We start from the raw sequence: 23,879 nt of genomic DNA, 5'->3' as shown, positions 1-23,879 counted from the left end.
ACCAGGTATACAATATTCTACCCTCTCTAAACAGAATACCAATCTACCTAAGGTTAACCCTCAAGTTGTTACTGGTGCTCATTGTCAGCTGAATGAACTGGAGTGAAATGAAATATTTTTACTCAAAAATGCATATTGCACAGTTAGGGAATTGAAACCCTGAACTACGATTATGACTCTAACATTCTAATCACTAAACCATTGCATTCACATTTTTTTTTTAACAATGAAAGTGATTTGAGGGAGATTGGTTTGTTACTTCCAGTAGGTTAAGTGGCCACATACAAACTCTCCAGTTAACTTCCTGGAGAAATATCTGATGTTCTGAATTGGTGAAAATTATACGTTAATGGGTCTAGGTTTGATAGTTTATTTCTGTGCCACAAATCACCAGTTTGTGAAGAGTTGACAGGAATTACTCCATATGACAAAAAAAAAAAAAAGCATTAAAAACAACTCAAAACCTTCTAAGAATAAAAGATTAATCAAAATAGCTTCAAGTGTATGTATCTCGTCTTTCATCATATGAATAACTATGCCTTGGCAGAGTATTTATTTTTAACATTACAGCAGTCTAAAAATAAGTCCACTCTAAAATAAGCTAGTAATCTTTACAGTATCAACTGTGATAACTTTTGTGTGGAAATTAGACAGTTTTCCAGACAATTGAGAAAGAAATCAAATAAAAAGATTTCAGAAAGAAACGTTGTTTGCCTAGAAAAAAGTTTGATAGCAGACTTGTTGAGTGAGTGGGTGGATAAAGAAAAATCTAAAAATACTCTTTAATTTTTCTATTGTGTTAATTGTGGAAAGAAAAAAATGGATGAACCAGTTAGAGGTTAATAAAATACAGAGAAATTATTATATGAGAAATTAAGAATAAAAAAGGAATGAGAATAATAATATAGGAATGAGGAAAAAGAAAGAAAAATGGAAGGATAAAAAAGATAGGTAATAAGAATGAAGATCGGCAATACCAGCACCACCACCAACAACAACATCAAAAAGAGCAGCAGTAACAGTAATGACAGCAACAAGGCAGTAACAACACCATCAACAATGACAACAACAAAGAAAGTGAAAAAGAAAGAAAAAGAAAAAAGAAATGGGGAAGGATGGGATGAGTATACTCTACAGAAAAAGTGTAAAGCTTCTAAGCAGCTGAATGTAGCAATATGACAAAGCAGACCCTTTTTCGATTCCCTCTCAGGCACAAGTTACTATCTTTAATGCCTCAAATAGACTTGATTTCATTTGTCTTAACATACAACTCCCTCTCATAGATACACTACTTTTAAATCTTACCTCCTAAACACAAGCAACAAACTCATTCATGTCACAAATACAACCTATCAGTCTTAACTTTCATTTCAAGACATAATTAGTCTTAATTGCCATCTCAGACACCAGACAAATTCCTTCTAAACAGAAACCTTTTGACTAACCATGTTTACTCTCAGACGTGCTTTAGCAGGTCTAGTTCTTTCTCTTAGACACAATTTACCACCAGACATAACTTCCCTCTCAGACACAATCTTATTAACTAGTCTTGTGAGTCAACAAGGAAGCCACTTTGTGGTCATACCAACTGCTTAGAAACAAAAGTCAAATCTCCTTTAATTCCACTCTACTGTCTTATAAAATGAAAGACACATTGGATAATATAGTTTGAGGTATACTTTACCTGAATAAAAAAGGCAGGATGGTCAGGGCTGGAATACCTTTAACCATAGCTCTGCTTGATCAGAGCTAATTTGGAGCTACTCAAGTATGACTAGTCTTTACTTCACTCTCATATATATACATGCTCTTGGCATCTTAGTTTTACTCTCAGTTACAAAGGTGTAACTAATCTTAACTTTCCTCTCTTACACAAGCTGACTAGTTTTGACACCTGTCTTTATTAATACAACACATAACTCATTTTCTAATAATTTCCAAAATGAAACACCAGCATCATTTTTGTCTATGCTTGCAAGGGTTGGACATGTTTGACAGCATCTTGCCTCTTGTTATGGTCTATTTGTGCTAACCTAGGCCTATTTGTTTATACTATGCTTATCAATCTCACTTGCCTTTCAAGAAAATTCACTTCCAAGTGTAATTTGGAAAATCAGGAAAGGTATGGCAAAAATAGAAGAAAATGTCTGTCTTCAATCTCTTCAATATGAAAATGAAGAACAAATGAATACTAGGGACAATAACAAAACAAAATTAACTGCAAATAAAACCAACACTATTTAAAAACAAATCAAACTATGTCTGTTGAAATATTAAAGAACAAAAAACATACAACTAGCCAAATCAATGATGCTCAATGTATTTCACAATGTAAGTTTAATGTGAGTTCAATATAAAAATAATGTAACTTGTTATTCAGAAATGATGTGAGTCTTATCAGAAGGTTAATTCTTAAGAATAAGGTTTATCTCTTACTACAAGCACCGTGAATAAAAAAAAATTAAAAGAAAATGTTTAACCAACATTTACATCCCTGTTACACATCAATAAATGAGTGAAAATATCAAAGCAAACACACTTTCTAATGTAAGAGGATTTATAATAAAGAATAACAATCTCAAAACTTGAAACAGAACAACTTACATAAAAGAACTCACTGAAACTATAACAATATATCACACAGAAAAAAGATGAACTGCCACAAATAAATGGAAGTATCACAACAGTATCTCTTATACACAAAACAGACAAGACTCCATAAAAGAAAAAACAATAATATTAAGATGACCTCCACTTCAAATAAATGAACCCGCAAAACACAAAGAAATGACGACAGACCCCACTGCACAAGAAACAAAGAAGAAATATGAGAAATTCAAAAGCAGGCACAACAAATAAAGAGTTAAAATCAAAACTGACAATGAACACCATAGAAGTACATGCACTTGACCTCCTACTTAACAACAAATAAAAGTACTCCACAACAGATCAATCAGAGTTAAGCACTGAAGAGTACCTAACAGGAAGAATAAAAAAGGAACATAAAATCCTAAACATGGATCAACATTAACAACTGCCCAAGTTACACATGAACAAACAGCACCACATAAAAAGAAATTAATCTAATAGAACCTGCAAGAAATTCTGTCCACAGGAAGCAAACTGAATAATCTAATATATTCATAGCAGCTGTAGTATTGGAGGAAACTAGATTTTATCCTGATACAGTAAGGAACCTGGATCATACAACAGCATTGAAAATATAAACAAGAAACAGGAAAAAATATACAGAAAGACCTGACCATAAGTAGCAAAATGGAAGTTGAGGAGTCCGACATGAAATGAGGAGGGGGAAAAGAATCCAGACAGCTGAAAAGTCTATCAATTAAATGGTATCCTGAAAGCATAAGAAAAGCTTAAGCAAACCATATCAGCAAAATCATACAGCTCAGACACTTCAAAAATGTGTTTTTTCCAAGAGATAGAATATAGATAGAATATACCTATCCTACATCCAAGGAGAGAGGAGCCGGACACAAATAGAAAACTACTACAAAGTAACAACAGCAGAACTAAAAAAAAATACTTAAAAGTAAAAAGGAACCGATAAGAAATATGGGGAAAACAAAAATTGTTATGTATAGGGAAACAAAGTACAGACTAGAAAATAACTACACAGAAGGGGAAACAATTGAAAAAGAGCAAAACAACAGAAAAAGGTTAAAAAAAAATCAAAATGGAATTTCAAAGTCTAAGGAAAAAAAAAAAAATGAAGAGAAAAGCCACTCCATGGCTAATGCTCCATAAACTTGACAGAAAGATTGTAGTGTGAAAGCCAACAATGGTCCAAAATTATATATAAAAAGAGAAACATGTCTGATTTTAGCTTAACAAGACTGATGTCTAGACACAATCACAAAAACAAAATAATGAACAATAAATGTTAATATCAAGTAGAGACTATGCAATTAATACAATGAGACAATTGACCACATCATTTCTAACTGTCCAGTTCTTGCCAAGTCTAAGTATATTCAAGGATAACAAGTCAGCAACTATATCCATTAGACAATATACTGACATGAATAAGAGGTGGCATCAACATATACTACCTACAGTACATGCCAATAGCCCAGTCCTTACCAAATCTGAATATATTCACACATATGAACAAAGTATCAACTATGTCTATTGGATAATGTCCTGACATGGATGAGGAGAGGTATAAACATATACTAGACCCAATACATGATAACTTATCTACAGTCATCTAATAAAAACACAGACAATACCAAGGCAAATTACCTAAATATGACAATTAAAGACTTGAACAGAAGTGTTTGTAGTAATATATACGTCTAAAGTGTTTGTACTAATATACATTTTTGGCCAAAACACTGCCCAGAAGGAGATAGAAAAATTGTCATTGTACAAGTAGCTTGAAAAAAGCAGGGTGTGTGGCATAAATAAAAGTGAAAACAGAACCAATAACATAGTATAAGTAATGATAAAAAAAAAATAAAAAAAATAAAAACATACCAGAGCTCAGTGCATAACACAAAGTGCAAAAGATAGCCCTACTAGGCCACAGCCCACATCCTACACAAAACACTTTCAATTCACTAGCACAACTCAAACAGTACACTCCCTACATATAAAAATTTTCTTACATAACTGATACCTAACAAACTCCAACAATTCACATTCAACAAAACTGCCACTCAGTAATATAACAACTTGCACAACATATATTCCACACAATTACTAACCAACACTAAAAGACATAACTCCAATCATATACTACATACCAAAACATAAACATCACTCGACGAATAACACAACTTACACAGCACATACACTGTATGACAGACAAAACACCATCAGAAATAACAAAATGAATCTTATAACAGAAATGGTGAAATATACTAACATAATTCTACATCTGCAAAAACAATACTGCTCAAAGCTCAAGAATACAGAGGTGTACTTGGTAGTGTAGTAAAAACTTGCATAAAAAAACTATTGAAAACATGATAAATAATAATGCTCTTCTAAAACATAATGTAATGATAAAAAAGAAAAAACTTCAAAAGTCTCATTAAAATTATTTATTCAGTTTCATGTGCTGCATTCCATTGACAGCCAGGTATTTCCTCCAGGTATTTATGTCTATTATAATGAACAATCAAAGTCTATCATCAGGTAGAGAGGCATACATGCTATGATAAAAGAGAAACAAATTAATATTTATATATATACCTCAAATTATGCCCGTTTCACTGACAAATAACAGTATGAAATAAGTTGCAGAGGGGGTGATGGTAGTGGCTGGTGTTGTTATCATGTGCATTACTACACATGGGATTCAAAAGGTTTCCACTACTTTAGTTAAGAGTAAAGAAGGAACAAAGAGTAAAAAAAGAAAAAAATAATGAAGGAAGAAGTATGAAGGATGGTAGAAGAAAAATTAAAAAGGGGAAGACTGAAAACAAAAGAGAAAGAGTCAAATAAAAGAAATTTTTTATGAAATGGATTGGTCAGGAGGAAGAAATTGTGATTCTGCCATTGCAAACTCTTCAAGACAGATGAGCTCAATGCAATGATATAGAAATACAACCCATTGGTATAAGCCACAAAGGACATTGTAAAACTGATAAATATTTTATCTGCTTAACTTTCCCTATGTACATGGAGAAGGTAACAAGAAAATCAATTCTAATGTATCTATTCTCTATACTATCATTATTCAAAAGCATGGTCTTCAGTAATGCCTTATAGCAATAGAGTATATGACCCAAAGAGCAATGCTTGGTAGAAGTCTATGTTTGCGGTAAAGTCATTGAAAGCGAACAAGTCAAAGGAGGTCTGATCAAATTAACTTCCACTGTCTTTGAATGTGAGGTTCAAATTAAGACTTTAAATGTTTCATTTTTGATTTCAGTTATCCTGATATAAATCTTACAACTGAAACCAGTGAACTGTAACTAAGACAGGGCAGATGGGATTCAACACATACCTATCATCATCATGTGAAAAGGTGAAGTGGCTGAGAAAATAAAGCAATACATTACCAGCTTATGGATTGTGCATTCATCTGCATCTTTGAACATGACAGCTCATTTATTCAACACATTTCATTTCAGTGAGTTATCAAAAATTGAGAAACACTGGGACCTCCAAAAAAGTTAACTGCAATAAACTAGCATTCTCTCCAATAGGATATTTATCTCTCATTTCTTTAACACTAAAGGTAGAATTAACTAGCAATCCAGTGTACTCTGAAATTTGTGAATTAATGCCTTTGTTTTTAACTTCATCACCCAAATTCAAATCAACACTTTTACACAGATCTGTAACTCTGCAAGACTCAGAGATTCAATAAAGCAATATAATTTTCATCTATACCTAAGAAGTTTAACACTTACTTGAACACTTTAAGTAAATGAAAGACAAATCTCCCATGGATGAGAAGCAGGTCTATTACAAACAAGTAACATTTCCAGGTCATGATCTAATAACTAGTCCAGAAAGCTAGATGAACTGAAATATTGTTGAATAAAATATTTAACATCACTCACCCAAGCAGTAAAATGAGAAAACCAGCACCGTTTTATAATAAATTCATCAATTAATCTCATTCCCCAGTGTCATTCTTTTTTTGTTTATAACCATTTCTATAGAGTAAGTTAGCTGCTACAATACTAGTAAGCAATGAGAAAAGGTCATACCTCTACTGATGAAGCTTAATAATGCAGAAACATTCAGGAAAAAATCTCCCTTGCTTGCTCACCTAAATAATGATGCACAATAACCGCCAATATTATTATTGATATTTAAGGTGGCAAGCTGGCAGAATTGTTAGTATGCCAGGCAACATTTCATCTGTCTTCATGTTCTGGGTTCAAATTCTGCCGAGGTTAACTTTGATTTTCATCCTTTCAGGGGTGATAAAATAAGTACCAGTTGATCACTAAGGTCAATGTAATTGACTTACCTCTCCCCCAAACTTGAAATCTATATTATTACTAATATTTAATCATACAATAATTATTTCTGACGTTGAAAACTCAGACGTCTTGCCTATACAATGGGTTATTATTGGTACACTATTAGCTTTTCCTGGTTGTTTGTTTAGGTTTTATTAATTTAAACTAAGCAAAACAACAAGTTTGAAGAAAATATTCCAGTAACTACAGAACTAACCTTTTCTTTCTTTCTTATTTGTTCTGTTTGTTTCAAAAGCATAACTGTATTTGGTTAGACTACAAGACAGAATTTGTCTATCCAAATGCATATAAAGTTTTAAGATAGCACAGGAAGAGAATTAAAAAAATAAATAATGAAAATAATAAAAAAATTATCAATTTCTTCTTTTTAATTTTTTTAGTGTTGGTGGTGGCTGGGTGGGTGATAAAAATGTCAATAAAAGGAAGATTGTTATCTTACTCAGAACTGATGTTGTAATTAAAAATATGATAAACAACAACAGAAACATATGTAACTGCTTGATGGAGATGCAGTTGATGGTAGTGGTGACAGTAGTAGTAGTAGTAGTAGCAGTAGTGGTGGTGTTGGTAGTAGTAATGGTGGTGGTGGTAGTAGTAATGGTGGTGGTGGTAGTAGTAATGGTGGTGGTGGTAGTAATAGGAGTAGTAGTGACATGGTGGCAAGAGTAATAATGGTAGGCATTGAGGTGTTAGTGGTGGTAGTAGTAGTAGTACTAAGAGCATCGAGGTGTTAGTGGTGGTGGTAGTAGTACTAAGGCTCAATAACAGTAGTAGTGGTTTTTTGTTAGAGTAGTACTAATGAAAGCTGTGATGGTAGTAATACTTAATAACTTTAGCGGTGTTAGAGGCAATGCTGAAAGTAGTAGTAGTTGTAATAGTAGTAACAGTAGTAGTGGCACTAGTATTAGCTTACTGTGCAAAAACAAAAAAGATAAACAAACAAAAAACACTAATATTACTTCAGACTTCAGAAATAAAACCAAAAGTTTTGAAAACAAAACAAAAAATGTCTGCACCATTTAGAAAGATAAGTTAGTTTGTCGGCATAAAGAATTTTCTCAGTTGGATGCTTTTCCTATTACCAAGACTATTCTTTTATTTCATTTTCATTTTAGGTTTGTTGTTGTGGGGGGGGGGAGTAGAGGTGGGGGATTTCCTCCCTTATTTACATAGCACCACACTAGCGACATTCAGTGGAGAGGGAGACCCCTAGTTTACTTTTACCCTGTCTTTATGTCTATCAGTTTATCTGTATATTTATATTTACTTCTCTCCTCATCCAACTTGACTTATTTTCCTCCATAAAAACTATTTTCTCCATAAAAAGTGAAGATTATGCAAAGCTTTGAAATTTGGTAAGTTACCTTCAACGTGATCTACTTAATCTTACTTTTTTTTTTTTTGTAGCAGAGGTGGGCTGGGATTCAGCACACAGATAAGCCAATAAGCTTCATCTCACTCCTCCAAACAAATTTTACATGCTTTAAAATCACTTAAAAATTGCAAAAATACAAATTTAAATCCAATTTCTCATGTTTGCCTGGTTTGTTTCTGCATATTTTTACACTTTCACTTGGATGCACTTCTTGCCACTAACCACTCAACTGTATAATAGAGAGTGGAGTTAGTTTTATAACTAGATACTCAAACTGAAACAAGCAGGGTTGTGTAACCTGCTCTGGGATACACCACAATAGCTGTAGAAGCAAGGTTCAAACTATGAACCAACCCCTTTGCCTCTTTTGCTTTACAAACATATATCTTGTCAACTGTTACTGATAGTATTACTGCTGCAATTTATACTCCTTGTATACATTATAAGAACCAAGTCAGCCTGATTGTGTATTTTTTATTATATTTTGTTTTCTTTCAGTTTGTGCCAGTCTAACAAAGAAGATTATAGAGAATGTTGTCAAGCCAGCATTTTGTATGTCTGTAAGTGCAGGTGCCATCTTTTGGAAAACTAAACTTCATCTTTGGTTACTTCTCTTCAAGCATACACTGCAGATGACTGGTACAGCTTCCTAACAGCTTCCCTGACACTTAAGAAACAATGATTAAAGAATCCTAAAAAAATACTCAATAAGTACCAAAACAACTACCAGTCATTCACCACAGCCAAATTTCTCCCAAATTACAACTTATCTTTAAAAAAAAGGAACAATGCATTGAATAATATACTTCTAGATATACTATGGATGGCCAAGAAAGCCAAGATGTTCAGGCAAAGTGGAAATTATTGATGAATGATCTATAAAGTGTATCATACTCTCCAATGAGTGGGGAGTACACCAATTTGCTACAGTGGAATATTTGAATGGTTATAATATTGTCAATTTCTATCTGGGTCAAACTACATACTTAAAGTAATGGTTTAGTCGACACCATTCTGCTTTTATTGCCAATGTCTTCTAAAATTTTAGAGCTTAAAGCAGGGTCTTTAAGTATAGAAAGTGATAAGAACACAAAGTTGCTCTAGTGTGCATTTCAAATTACTATTTTCTTTCATCTCTTATTTGTTTCACTCACTGGACTGTGGCTATACTGGGGCATTGCCTTGAAAGGTTTAATTAAATTGACAAACCAACACCAGTTGCCAAGTGGTTGGGGGATACAAATAGACTGAGCTTGCACACAGTTTCCATCTACCAAATTTACTCACAAGGTATTGGTTGGCTCTATATAGAAACCTTCTCACAAGTTCAAATAAGCACGTAAGTAGTAGATTCTTTGGAAAAAGTAGAATCCAAGTAAACCTAGTTATGTTCAGCTTCAGCAAAAAAATAACATTTAATAAAATTCATAAAATAAGTTTATGTGCTGGGATGCAAGGTGGAGTTCTAATGTTTTGGATGACAAGATTTAAAAACAAATAGAAACCTTTTGCAAACATTTCTTTGAAGAAGAGCCCTGTCAGAAATGTCAGATGTTCACAAACACAAATTATTTAAAAAATTTTACAAGATCTTAGCTGGTGAGTCAGGAGTCTATATCCTGTTTGTTCTATAAATATCCATTAACACAATAAATTTCATGCTTCATACAATCATGCCACAGTAAAGAATGATAGGGATTGTTTAAATCGATTGAAATAGGGTGCATTACCTGAAAGGATAACACATTGTCAGCAACTAGTTTTATGCTCAGTGACTCAGCAGTCTTGTAATCACTTCACTACTTCACATGTATGTGTGTAATTAATATAAGTGAGAGTTGCAATTAATTTAACCAAATATGTATTCTGATATACAAAGACAACATCAAATAAATTGAGTTAGCCTAAAACTGAAAAGTCTTGACATATCATATACAAGAGAAAATTGAACCAGTGGGATTTGAACTCCTGCAAAGTGACAAAACTAAATACGGCAACACATTTTTGTCTAATTCTCTACCAATTTTACCAAATTACTGCTCCTTCTTTTTCTGTTTGTAAAATAAACAAAACCAGAAATAACAATGCATTTGGTTCAGATTTCATGTTCATTACATTGCACAGAAAGCCAGCATCACCATTATGAATGTCATTGATGACAGTGGTGATGGTGGTATTTAATGCTGGTTTTGTATTTTTTGCTTTCAATGCAGGCTTGGCTCAAATATATTGACAGAACTGTGTCCACTCACTGATCATGTCATCGAGGTAATATAACCTACCTAGCTCAACTTTCACAATATTGCTCCAAAATCTCTAACCTCTTTTCAACAACTACCAACCAACTCGCAAATAAACTTTTTGTCTCTCGGTAAACATCATCTATTCTCATCGTATATGCATGTAAAACATAATTTCTTTACCAGCTGCCTACAGAGTGCACTTGCACCCTCATTCTTTTTCTCTCTCTTCACATTACATATCTAAATTACCATGTCATTTTTCATTACCTTTACACATGCACACACACACACATAATCTTTCTCTCTCTCTCTCAATGTTTCCCACAGGAATAGTGTGTACCAGATCAAATTTTCTTCAAAACAAAAAACAAGAAAGTCTTTTAAAAATTGAATGACAGAGGAATCTTTTATGAGTAGGTAAGTCTAAGCTGAATATAGAGCAGTTAAATACTTCCCTATCATCAATTAATACCTTACTGTCAACGATCTAAAATGCTAGAATATTTTGGTGCTAGAGAAGAAAAGACAAGTTCCCAAAGAGCTGAGTTTCATTTTATAGTTGAAACTGGCTGTCTAATGCCATATGAACACAAATGCACTCAACTCCCTCTCCTCATGCCATCCATATTGTATCCCCTCCAACTCAACACAAACCACTAATTCCTATCCTTCCTCCCCATCAGTCATCCAGAATTCCCTCCCTGACATTGCTTTTTTCTCTCTGCAATTGTTCAAGAAGAATACCAATTACATTGTTCATGCCAGCCTCAGAGGCTTTTAAGGTCAAGGTCATTATTTTCCTTCAGACCAAACCATTACAAAACAAATAGATACAAACCTTATTAAAGAGAGAAGTACTCTCATGTTACAGAAAACTGGGTCTTCTGTTTCACTTTTACTATATCCCAAAGAATATATTATTGACACATTAGTAGTGTTCTGCTTATATGCTACAGAATAAATCTACAAATTTCAGCCAACCCATCATACTCTTTTTACTCTCTTTTACTTGTTTCAGTCATTTGACTGCAGCCATGCTGGAGCACCGCCTTTAGTCGAGCAAATTGACCCCAGGACTTATTCTTTGGAAGCTTAGTACTTATTCTGTTGGTCTTTTTTGCCAAACCACTAAGTTATGGGGACGTAAACACACCACCATCAGTTGTCAAGCGATATCGGGGGGGGGGGGGGGGGACAAACATATACACACATACATACACACACATATATATATATATATATATATATATATATATATATATATATATATATATATATTCGACGGGCTTCTTTCAGTTTCTGTCTACCAAATCCACTCACAAGGCTTTGGTTGGCCCGAGGCTATAGTAGAAGACACTTGCCCAAGGTGCCATGCAGTGGGAATGAGCCAGGAACCATGTGGTTGGTAAGCAAGCTACTTACCACACAGCCACTCCTGCGCCTATGCTTACCACACAGCCACTCCTGTGTAAAACTTTTTTTTTTTTTACAATGGATAGTCATAAACAATTGTGTACTCATTCATAACTATTCATAATTTAGTGAAGCCCTAAGTACTAGAGTGTATGTGTGTGTGTGTGTATATATATATATATATATATATATATATATATATAGAAAGAGAGAGAGAGAGAGAAACAATGTTTCCATGAATAAGTTCTATATAGATACTCAGATGCTGATGAAACTACAATAAATGACTGCAACCATTTCAGTTGATCCCTTTTTTTTCTGTCCACTGAGAGATTATTCTTTTATTCTTTTATTTGTTTCAGTCATTTGACTGCGGCCATGCTGGAGCACCACCTTTAGTCAAACAAATTGACCCCAAGACTTATTTTTTGTAAACCTAGTACTTATTCTATCGGCTCTTTGGTCGAACTGCTAAGTTATGGGGACATAAACACACCGGCATCGGTTGTCAAGCAATGGTGGGGGGACAAACATATACACACACACACACACAAATATATATATATATATATGACAGGCTTCTTTCAGCTTCCATCTACCAAATCCACTGACTAGGCTTTGGTCAGCTAGAGGCTATAGTAGAAGACACTTGTCCAAGGTGCCACACAATGGGACTGAACCTGGGACTTACAAGCAACTTACTACACAACCACTCCTGTGCCTACGAAAAAAGTGTTTGGTAGATTTAATGATGTTTAATTTATACAAGCGGTTTTGGCTGAAATCTATAGATTTATTCTAGTACATTATAGCAGAATAACTAAATACTGCTGACACATCAGTAATTTATTAACTGAACCACCTTAAAATGCTTTATTTATGCAGATTGATTTTTCTCATTAAATGAAACCTTTAATAAATGTCTATTAAGATTAGATTTCCATTGGACAGTGATGAAAAGGTACTCAATTACTGAAGAAATCCCAATAAAGGATTGAAACTGATCCAGTTGATCCTTTTTCTTGTCCACAGAAAATTTACTTATAAAAAGGCAGTTTTTGCAATGGCACACTGTACTTAAGTTTAATTTACACACATAAGTGCAGGCATGACTGTGTAGCATGGCACCGTGAGCAAGTGTCTGCTACCATAGCCCTGTGAGTGGATTTGGTAGATGGAAGCTAAAAGAAGCCATCATGTGTGTGTGTGTGCATCTATGTGTATGTGTCTTTGTCCCCCACCACTGCTTGACAACTAGTGTTGGTGTGTTTACATTCCCATAACCCAGTGGTCCAGCAAAAGAGACTGATAAACAAATGCCAGGCTTCAAAGATAAAAAAAAACACACTGGGAGGGGAGTCGATCCGTTTGACTAAAGGCCTTCAAGATAGTGCTCCATCATGGCTGCAGTCTAATGACTGAAACAAGTAAAAGCTAAAAGATGTATTTTAATTGTATTCTAATAAAGTTTAAATTTACAAGTGCTGTGCTAATTGAAATCTATAAATTTATCCTATAATAAATAATAGCAAAGAATGTGATGAAGATATTAGGAATGAAAACTGTTAACTTCTCAACCAGAACAAAAGAGCCCCAGAACAAGTTAAGAGAAATAGTTCAACTAGGGATTGAAACTTTGCTACAATCATAGTTGTCCAGGACTTGCTGCTATTTGGGACTGCAGATACTCACCTTAATGAAAGCTTTATAATAACCCTTGACCACAACATGCAGTCTGTCTATGATTTTCTATAAAGAAACCAGTATTTTAAATGCTGGGACTATACATTCTATATTTTAATGACCACAACAAGAAAAACTAAAATCCATATTTCAGAGGTTGTGGAAATATTAATAAAATAACTTATTCAATTGCCTTTCTTTAGATACTTTAAATATTAAAAAAATTGGCTTAAACAAGTGATCAACGTTCAAGACAAAATTAAGAGAAATTACATCCACCTGTGAAAAGTGTTACATTTGATCCAGAAAAGATACAGAAATATTAAAATGTGACAATTCAGCAACTGGGATTTGAGTTGAGGGTTATCAGGTTACTACTGAAACATTCAAATTGTTGTGTTTACTCCTTGTTCTATTAATTAAACATAAGAACATAATCACAACCACTTAACATCTCCTTGCTACTGAATTAATAATGCCTATGGAAACTTTAAAGTTCTGCAGTTAATGTATTACGATCCCACAATGTCTGCAGCATAAAATGTTCATATGTATATGTGGATATGATAGAGAGAGAAAGCATATGTATCTGAGTGAACATGTAGTGTCAGAGTCTATGAGTGAATTTCACAGACTTGTGGAAGCACCCCCCCCCCCCCACCGCTGTCAGAGTAAGGCTTTAAGGGTACTACAATTATAAGTAAAAAAGAAAACTGAATATCCCAGCTTTCATGAATTAGAGTCAAGTGCCTGTGTGTATGTTTAATCAATCAGCAAAGTGTGTATTGAAAAATATCCGTTTGTAAGTTATAAATACAATAGCCATGTGAATTAAAATTCCCAGCTGCTACACCAAGGCTCAAAAAAAAAAAAAAGAAAAGAAAGAAAAGCAACAATATCACAGTGTATAAAAATGAAATAATCTAGAGATGAATAGACACAACTTAATTTGTGTGCATATTAAAAATTAAAAATTTACATATTAAATTCCCACAACTGCTTACGTTAAAACCATTTTGTTTTGTGTATAGAAAACCCACAGGTTTGGGTATAAAAATTCCACAAATGATTGATCTAAGAATAAACACCCCCACAAGTATGTGAATTACAATTCCACACTTGTATTCATTTTTCATGCCTCACATTATTCTTATTAAATGTTTAAAAACCTGAAATAAGTCGTTAATAAAGAATCATTTTCCAGACCAATAATTTCATTTTTCTTTCTTTTTTTTATATTTACATCCACATTGCATTTCTGTTGGTTTAGTATCTGATTGTCATTAGGCGTCTTATTCATGATTGTTTACATAATCCCTGACTGGTTCAAAACAAGGAACCTTTATTTCTAAACCAAGGGTAATAACATTCTTATCTACTAAAACATTGACCCACATCACTGCAACAATGGCCAAGTGGATAAAAACATTATTTGGTCTTGCTTTAGAAGTGTACATGTGTCTATGGCCTAGTGAAGAAGAATGTTCTTAGATTTAGTTTAGAAATAAATATTACTCGTTTGGATCAAGACTAAGATATCTTATGGCAACTGGAGATTAAACTGATTAAAATATTATTTGCACATTTAATGTCTGTTTTTCCATGCTGGCATGGCTTAAATGGAACATTTATTTGAGACAGGACTTTTATGGCTGAAGGTTCTTCCTGTCACCAAACCTCACCAGCTTGTGAAGTAAGGGATTCTTATATTCCAGAGGAATTTGATCTTGCAAAACTAGTGAATAATTCGTTGACAGGAAATGTCAATAACCATAACCAATTGCAGCCCAACCACAAGCATTCACGTCACAAGTAGAATGTGAACATTTGCACAAATACATATATACACACATGACAAACTTCTTTCAGTTTCCATTTAGCAAAGAGCCTCACAAGAGACAGAGCATATGCATTTCAGTGTGTGTGAGAGAAGGAAAGAGAGAGAGAGAGAATTTTACAGATATGAGAGTATAAAATTCATCCTCACTACAATAATCCTTTAAGGATACTACAAGTATGTGTAAATAAAAAATTAATGAATATCTCAGCCTTCATGTATTAGAGTCAAATTGGTTGTGTGTATGCTTAATCAATCAGCAAAGTGTGTATTTGTATTGTAAAATTTCCCACTTCGTAAGTTATATACAATAGCCATGTGAATTAAAACTCCCACCTTCTACTGATAGTATAGATTATTGTGAAAAAGTTTGTTCCTAAAGATGAAGTTAATAGATGGAAAACTAATTATCACATTTTACACAAAAATGGAAAATAATCGAACACTTACCTGAAAATAATTTAATCCTTTAATAAATGTAATAAAAATGGGTAAAGTAAAAATCAATTAGTCCAGAAAGTCTGAAAAGAAACAATATAGGGAAACATATTTTTAAAAGCATGTTAAAATATAAAAACAATAAGTTTTATGAAGTGAACAGACAAAAAAAATTGAGTTTTCCTTCTTGAATATATATGAAAATATTTTTCTGTTCACATAAAGAAAATATTAAAAACAGAGAAGCCGGTTTCAGAGAACAAATTTTTTTAAAGTTAATTAGTTCATAACCATATATGTACTTAAAATATTTGTTTAAATACTACACATTTAATATTATTATAGTGCTACTACAAAAACAGTATCACAATGAACAATATTTTGCTGTTGCTTAGCCATAGGTCAGCTTTGGTAAAGCAAGCCGATGATCACATGTTTTAAAGATGTATGTATGTTGGCACTCCGTCGCTTCCGACGTCGAGGGTTCCAGTTGATCTAATCAACGGAACCAGCCTGCTCATGAAATTAACGTGCAAGTGGCTGAGCACTCCACAGACACGTGTACCTTTAACGTAGTTCTCGGGGGTATTCAGCATGACACAGTGTGACAAGGCTGACCCGTAGAATTACAGGTACAACAGAAACAGGAAGTAAGAGTGAGAGAAAGTGGTGGTGAAAGAGTACAGTAGGGTTCGCCACCATCCCCTGTTGAAGCCTCGTGGAGCTTTAGATGTTTTCGCTCAATAAACACTCACAACGCCCGGTCTGGGAATTGAAACCGCGATCCTATAACCGCGAGTCCGCTGCCCTAACCACTGGGTCATTGCGTCTCTACATTTTAAAGATAAGTAAAGAGTAACTTGTGAGAGATTTGGTTGCTGCTGTACAATGTATGATCTTGGAAAAAACATTTATAAAAGTGTCTTTTTTAACCTTTTAGTGTTCAGATTAATTTGCCAAATGCAACGCTTATGTATTCACATTGTTTTGAATTAATCATACAATATTTCATAGCTTTGGAATTTTGATAGTGTGACTTTATTTTCAGAATTACATTGTAGGGTAGGTGCAAGATACCAGATCTGGCCAATTTGAACATAAAACAGGTAGAATATTTGGGCCTGATATGGCCAGTTTAAATGCTAAAGGGTTAATGAAGAAGACTTAATTTGTAAGCTCTCCAAAAACTTGGCATCAAAAGTTTTTTACTCTGTCAACTGTAATGTTTAATTATTCATATTGTTTTGAATTAATCATGCATTACCTTGTAGTGTCAAGATTTTGATCATGTGATTGTTTATTTTTAGAATTATATTGTAGGGTAAGTGTGAGATGTCAATTTAGGACAGTTTGAACATAAAACAGGTAGAATATCCAAGTTGGATATGGCCAGTTTAAATGCCAAAGTGTTAAAGTGCTGACCAAAGGAAAACATGAAACAAACACACCTTGAATTAACTCTTTTGTTACCATATTTCTGTTGAGATGCTCTGTGTTTCTTTCAATTAATTTTAAATATAACAAAGAATTTAGTAAAATAACTTAGTTATCATTAAGCTAGCGTTAGGGAACAAATTGTGACCAAGGTTTGGCGGAAGATTTTAATTCAGAACTTTTGAAAACAAGACATTTGTACTACAGAGCCAGAGGCAGTTTCAGCCAGGTTGGTATCAAAAGGGTTAAAGACTTCGAAGAAAGAACAAAATATTAAATCTTTATGTTAGAGATTCTATAATATGCTGTAAAGCATTTTTATGGAATAAATTTTCCGTTACAGAAACAAGTGATTTCAAGAGGAACTGTATATCGGGGATTTAATTCTCACATGTATGTCTTTGAACTGGGATACTACTTCGTAGCAAAACATGGGCACCAAGGATGTGCAAAGATTGGAAAGAAATGAAGCTAGAATGCTTCTCTAAATACAATGATGGCAGGTACGAATAAAGGAGCTAAAATGAGTTGAGAGAAAAAAGGTATAAGAGAAATTAGATGTTCTGTACAAGAGAGAAGACATAACTGGTATGGACATGTGATGAGTATGGAGAATGACAGTTGAGTAAAGTGCCAAGTTATGTTAATGTTAGGAACCTTCAGAAGACATATGTGGTAAAGGCTGATAACAAGAGGCTGAACTTCACAAAGAAGATAACAAACAATAACAGCATGTGGTGAAATGCTGTGCAGGAGAAGACTCACCAAACCCATGCATATTTGGAAAAACAGATGATGATGATGATGATGATGATGATCACATTGGGGATTTAAATTCTTTACCATTTCTGCCACTCCATAATTTCTTACATCAAATCACAGAGAAAACAAAAATCATTTTTAACAGGATTACAAGGTCACATATTTTGAAAGAGAGTATTGTTAATGATACAGAGCTTAGTACTTGACTCATCATCATCATAATTTTCCGTATTTTTCCATGTTTGTATGGGTTGTATGGGTCTTCTCCAATGCTTCACCATTTGTTGCAACCTGTTGTTGTCTCCTCTTAGATCAAACTTCACTACTGCTTTGACTGGTTCGTACCATTTGACTGGCAAAGTACTCTTACACTCAACCATCATCTTTCATATGCATCATATATCTGTACCAATGCAGTCTTCTTGCACACTACAGCTGATAGCTTGTATATTCAGTATTTTGCCTCAACTTATTGTTTTCCATCTTAAACAAACATTACACCAAATTGATTTTATAAACTTCAGACAGACGTAAGACAAAGCTCATCCAAACAGGATTTAACTCGGAACAAAGGGATATAACTCAATAATGCAGCATGGCATTTTCTCCACCATTCTTCTGACACTGTCACCTATTATCATTATGATGATAATAATAAACTCCAAAACTTATATATTACATATAACAAATAACACTAGTAGACACTGCACACATCTTACATAGACTACTTTCAATAAGATATCATCATCAACGTTTATCGTCCATTTTCCATGCTAGCATGGGTTGGATAGTTCAACTGGGGTCTAGGAAGCCAGGAGGCTGCACCAGGCTCCAGTCTGATCTGGCAGTGTTTCTACAGCTGGATGCCCTTCCTAATGCCAACCACTCCGAGAGTGTAGTGGGTGCTTTTTACGTGCCACTAGCACAGGGGCCAGTGGAGGCTGACAAAGGCCACAATCGGTTGGTGCTTTTGATGTGCCACTGGCATGCTTTTTGGTATCCTTCTGGCCTCGAGCCTAAAGTCACTAATGACTAGCCTATGCTGGGGGTACATTCTTCACTCAGGAGGGTCTTTATATCTAAGAGCAACCCTGCGTCCCGCTGTCTGGTGAGGATGAAATCAATCTGGCAAACAGAGTCATCTGATTGATAGGTTATCAGGTAGCTGTCTGGCTTCCTGAAGTTAGTGTTGCAGATTAAAAGGTTACATGCATCAGAGAACTCCAGTAGCCTAGTTCCCTCATCATTTCGGGAACTAATACCATGGCCCCCGTGTACACCTGTGAAGATACCGGATTGCCACCCAACATGCCCATTAAAATCTCCAGCCACTTGTCTTTAAGGTAGCCTGTAGAAGGGTATCAGAATACTCAAATCCAAAACAAAACACTGCACGTACGAAAGTCACACAGAACTCCACTTAGCTGTGTAGTGGAGTTCAATGTGCATTTTAAATAAAAGTACAATGAAAATAAAATCGTTGGAAAAAAAAAAAAAAATCGTATTCAATAAGCACAAAATGAATCATGGTATGTGCTACTTAAAGACCAAAAAAAAAAAAGGCTCTCTGGCACCAGGCAGACAGATACATTAAAAGATATACAGCATGGCTTTATTTTTCCAATAAAGGAGGCAACAGGGAGGAAAGGAGAAATGGGTATGTAGATACTTGTTATGCAGAGAAGGGTCATATTGAAATAGGGATGAAAGAACTATGTAAGAGAGGGAGGGTGGGTAGAGAAGAAAGTGTGGATGATTTAGTGTAGTTGTCTGTTTATCTATGACAGCTGCACTTGACATAGAAAAAATATCAGTGATGTAACCAGTTTTTGTGTCAACCAACACACACACACACACACACACACACACACACACACACACACAATATATATATATATGGTATGTGAAGTAAACAAGAGGTTCTGATATTTCCAAGATGCAATGAAACAAATTAAGAATAATGCTTGTATACAAATGCTGTCCGGATGCATAAAAAAATTAATCAGAAAACATAAAAAGGTGGCAGCAACATATTTTTAAAAAGAATGCTGAGATGTCCAAAGACCAGTTTTGCCTATTTTTTAAAACCAGCAGAAGACTGAGTCAAGAAAGCCAATGTGCAGTTGCTTGAACTGCTAGGAATAGCAGCCAAATCTTTAAATTACACCTCACAGTTTCAAATTGGGAAAAAAACACTGGATAATGCAATCCTAGATGTAAGAGGCCAGGGAATAGAAGAAAGAAGACAAGAGGCCAGGGAATAGAAGAAAGAAGACATGCACCCAACACCAGAGCTGAAGACACATCCGAAAGTGGGGGCCCGCCACGTCAAAACGGTAGAGGAGTAGGGGCCGAAACCGGATGTGGTTCCTCCTGATGATGTCTTCAGCTAACTGGATCCTAATCCACCAAGGGAAGGTATGTCGGAAGAAAGTAATTCAACAACGCGGGTTGATGAACCGTAAGACGTGTGGCCAGAACCTCCTGGAAAATAACTATAGCGAGGGACATTCCACAGTTGAATTAGAACAGTCACAAATAGTGAAAGAAGACATGCACCCAACACCAGAGCTGAAGACACCTCCGAAAGGGGGTGGCCCCGCCACGTCAAAACGGTAGAGGAGTAGGGGCCGAAACCAGACGTGGTTCCTCCTGATGATGTCTTGAGCTAACTGGATCCTATAAAGGAGCTGTTGTGGTAGCAGACCACGAAACATGGTTGAAATTCCTGCCTGGCATGAAAGTGGGATCATTAGGCCTGAACAATCAGGGCTGAGCTAGGACTAAACAATGACCAGTATAAGATTGATCAGTTGAAAATAAGAGCAAAATGCCCCTTAAATTACACAATATAACTAAAAAGAAAAAAGGAAGAAAATACAAATCTAATAAGAAGAAAATTAAAAAGATCAGATAGTCACCATGAGAATGTCTTTGATAGTAGGTCTGCTTGATTGTGGTTGATCAGAGATTAAACAATAAAGCCTATTAGAAAATTAACTGACTGAGGATTATCAACAATAATAACTTTATCTGTAAGAAAAAGTGGCCGTTGATGAAGCGATGGAGAGTTCAACTGCTAATGAAAATTGAATCACTTCAACCCCAATGTATGTACCTCACAATCATGTCTTGTTGGATCTTAAACATTCCGATAAAACACTATTTCTTTATTTTGTTGTATCTTAGGAAGGTCACTATGCCAATAAATATCACACACACACACTGATTTGGTTTCACTTCTTTTATTATCATTAGTCAATCAGTTAATTTTTAAACGATTGCTTAGTTAACCATTTGGCCAATCAATCAATCTATCAATCAACTAAGTTTGTCAAAGTCCTTTCATTGCCATTGCAACCAAACTCCATCGCCCTACTTTTTAAGATCAAGTAGTGTGTGTGTGTGTGTGTGTGTGTGTGCGTGTTTGTATAAGTAGTTTAGAGACTTTGATACAATTAATTGTAAAATGAGATGAAAAAGTAAGTTTGCAAGTGCATGTCATTGTAGACTGTTGTCAAAATGATTCTTCCAAGATGCAACAATCATACACAAGTGACAAGTAGATTCTAAGATTAACAGACAGACTACAGAGTTGCACTTGATTTTCTACATTGTGTAAAATGAGAAGAGATAACTTAAGAACATACAAGAGTATGATTATAATGTAAACACGCTAAAATTATATTTTTAAATACACACATACACATTACATATTGTATACAAAAAGTTATAAATACATATATCATCATCTGGGTAATAACCTTATAATGTGCATTCCAAAGCCTGTTCATTCCATGATATATATATATGATAAACTAAGATAAATATAAGCTTATATCATTTATAACTACATGTTTCACTATTGTTGTTGCTTGGAGATAACCTGCATGGAACATCAAATTCAACAATAGCAATCCCATATATATTTGTATACAAAAGATATATATATATATATTATTTAAAAACAAGAAAATCAAACTAATTTCTAGCTAATTAGAGGTGCATGCAAGCTATTTATTCCTTTTCAAGATCATCAACATACACACACATGTACAAAAATTTTATAATAGGGAAACAATTTCTACTGCATACCAAATATATAGGTATTTAACTTTGTGGACTTTAAACTGAGAGAAAATATTTTCAATGAGATTCTTGTTATCACAACTATTTGAACAATCGCCCTTGAAGTGTTTTCAGTATTTGAAATGTCACAACAGAGGGCAAGAGTAAGCAAAACAGCTCAAATAGTTTTGTCATTTTCGCCTTTTTGGTTACTCCTTCAGTGTGCCTTTACAATGATTTACAACCCTGGGTTTGTATAATACAGCAATGTAGAAAGCACAATAACTTCTCAGTAGTGAATTATCTCAATTATGAAGCTACTATAGATAAGTAAATTGATGGAGAATACTAAAAATAGAATAATATAATTTGCATGTGCCCCTTACCCCAGAACAATCCTGATCATGCAAGCTTTCAACTTTTCTTGAGGCATATTGTATCTAAGACTACATTATCCAATGAGTCCTTTCTTTATTGAAACAGTGGCACATGATCTGGGAGAAATTTGGCAGCTATTTGTGACAAGTCAAGAGACCACATGGACCTAAATAAGTGAAAAAAAGTCAACAGTAAACAACTAACTGATGATTTGGATCTGGAAAGTTTACAAAACTTTCAGGTTAGGTTAGCAAAATATATTTGACTAACTATAGTATTACTTTAACCTTTTTAATACCAATCCACTTAAGCCCACCCCTTGTTGATTCTATAGTACAATTTTTTTCGTTTAAAGTGAGCTAGATTAAAAACACTCCATTAAGATTTCATGTTACTTTGCTTCAAACACCATTTTAAAAATAGCAAAGTTATTTTATTAAACTCTTCATTATTTTCAAAATTAACTGAACTGTTTTAACATATATATGGTAACAAGATGGTCAAAGTGTCTGAATAATGATAATCAATAGCTTGGTAATTAGAACAAATGCATAACATATCAACAGTAAAGTACTGTATCAACTTTCATTGTAATTCAATAGTGAGGGGCAATAACATTCTCTTCGTTATAGCAAACCAAACAGGAACACTAATTCCTGTCTATCCTTGTTTTCCAACCAACCTTTCAGACATACAAGACAAACATAAATAAGTTGGCTGTTACAAGGATATAGCTCTTCTCTTATAGTATTCAGAGCAAGAAGATATAACTCTAGTTGACATTATTCAGAAAGTTGTGGTGGAACTCTACTCTGTTGGTATTCAAGGACAATGAGATATATCTTTACTCTCATGGTATTCAAGGACAATGTATGAGACAGTACTGCTCCTACAGTATTTATGACAATGTGATACAGCTCTACTCTATTCAAACTTCATTGTCACAACTGTATCACACCTACCAGAACACACAGTGAACACTGAAAGCCAATCCTTTTCCCTCAGAAATACCACTCAAGGTAATTCCATTCCCGCTCATATATTTCCTGCAGACTTTGACTAACAGCTGCTTAAAGTGGCCATCAAGTGTTTTAATATCTCTGATGTAGAAAGGGCTTGTAGAGACCCTCCCCTGAGTAACTATAAAAAGAGAAAAATAAATAAGAGTTTTCTTTAATAACTTCATTCATGTCTAAGATGCCTTATTAAGATATATGTCTACTCCCACTCACCATAAGTGGACTTGTATTCTATTGACACCAGAAAAATGAAAGGTAAAA

At 34.3% G+C, this 23,879-nt stretch overlaps 1 protein-coding gene across 2 annotated transcripts in view; it reads right to left on the bottom strand.

Annotated features, from left to right (window-relative positions):
- Positions 1-23,879, bottom strand: part of LOC106869103 (mitogen-activated protein kinase kinase kinase 2) — a 275,673-nt gene that overhangs the window by 210,859 nt on the left and 40,935 nt on the right. For both annotated transcript variants that reach the window (XM_052978489.2, XM_052978488.2), the window contains exon 2: positions 15,970-16,040. The gene's annotated coding sequence lies outside the window, so the exon portion shown is untranslated. The remainder of the gene's footprint in view (positions 1-15,969; positions 16,041-23,879) is intronic.

The sequence above is a fragment of the Octopus bimaculoides genome, chromosome 2, assembly GCF_046866305.1.
Source record: "Octopus bimaculoides isolate indiv1 chromosome 2, ASM4686630v1, whole genome shotgun sequence".
Lineage (NCBI taxonomy): Eukaryota > Metazoa > Mollusca > Cephalopoda > Octopoda > Octopodidae > Octopus > Octopus bimaculoides.
This window is presented reverse-complemented; position numbering and strand designations above follow the sequence as displayed.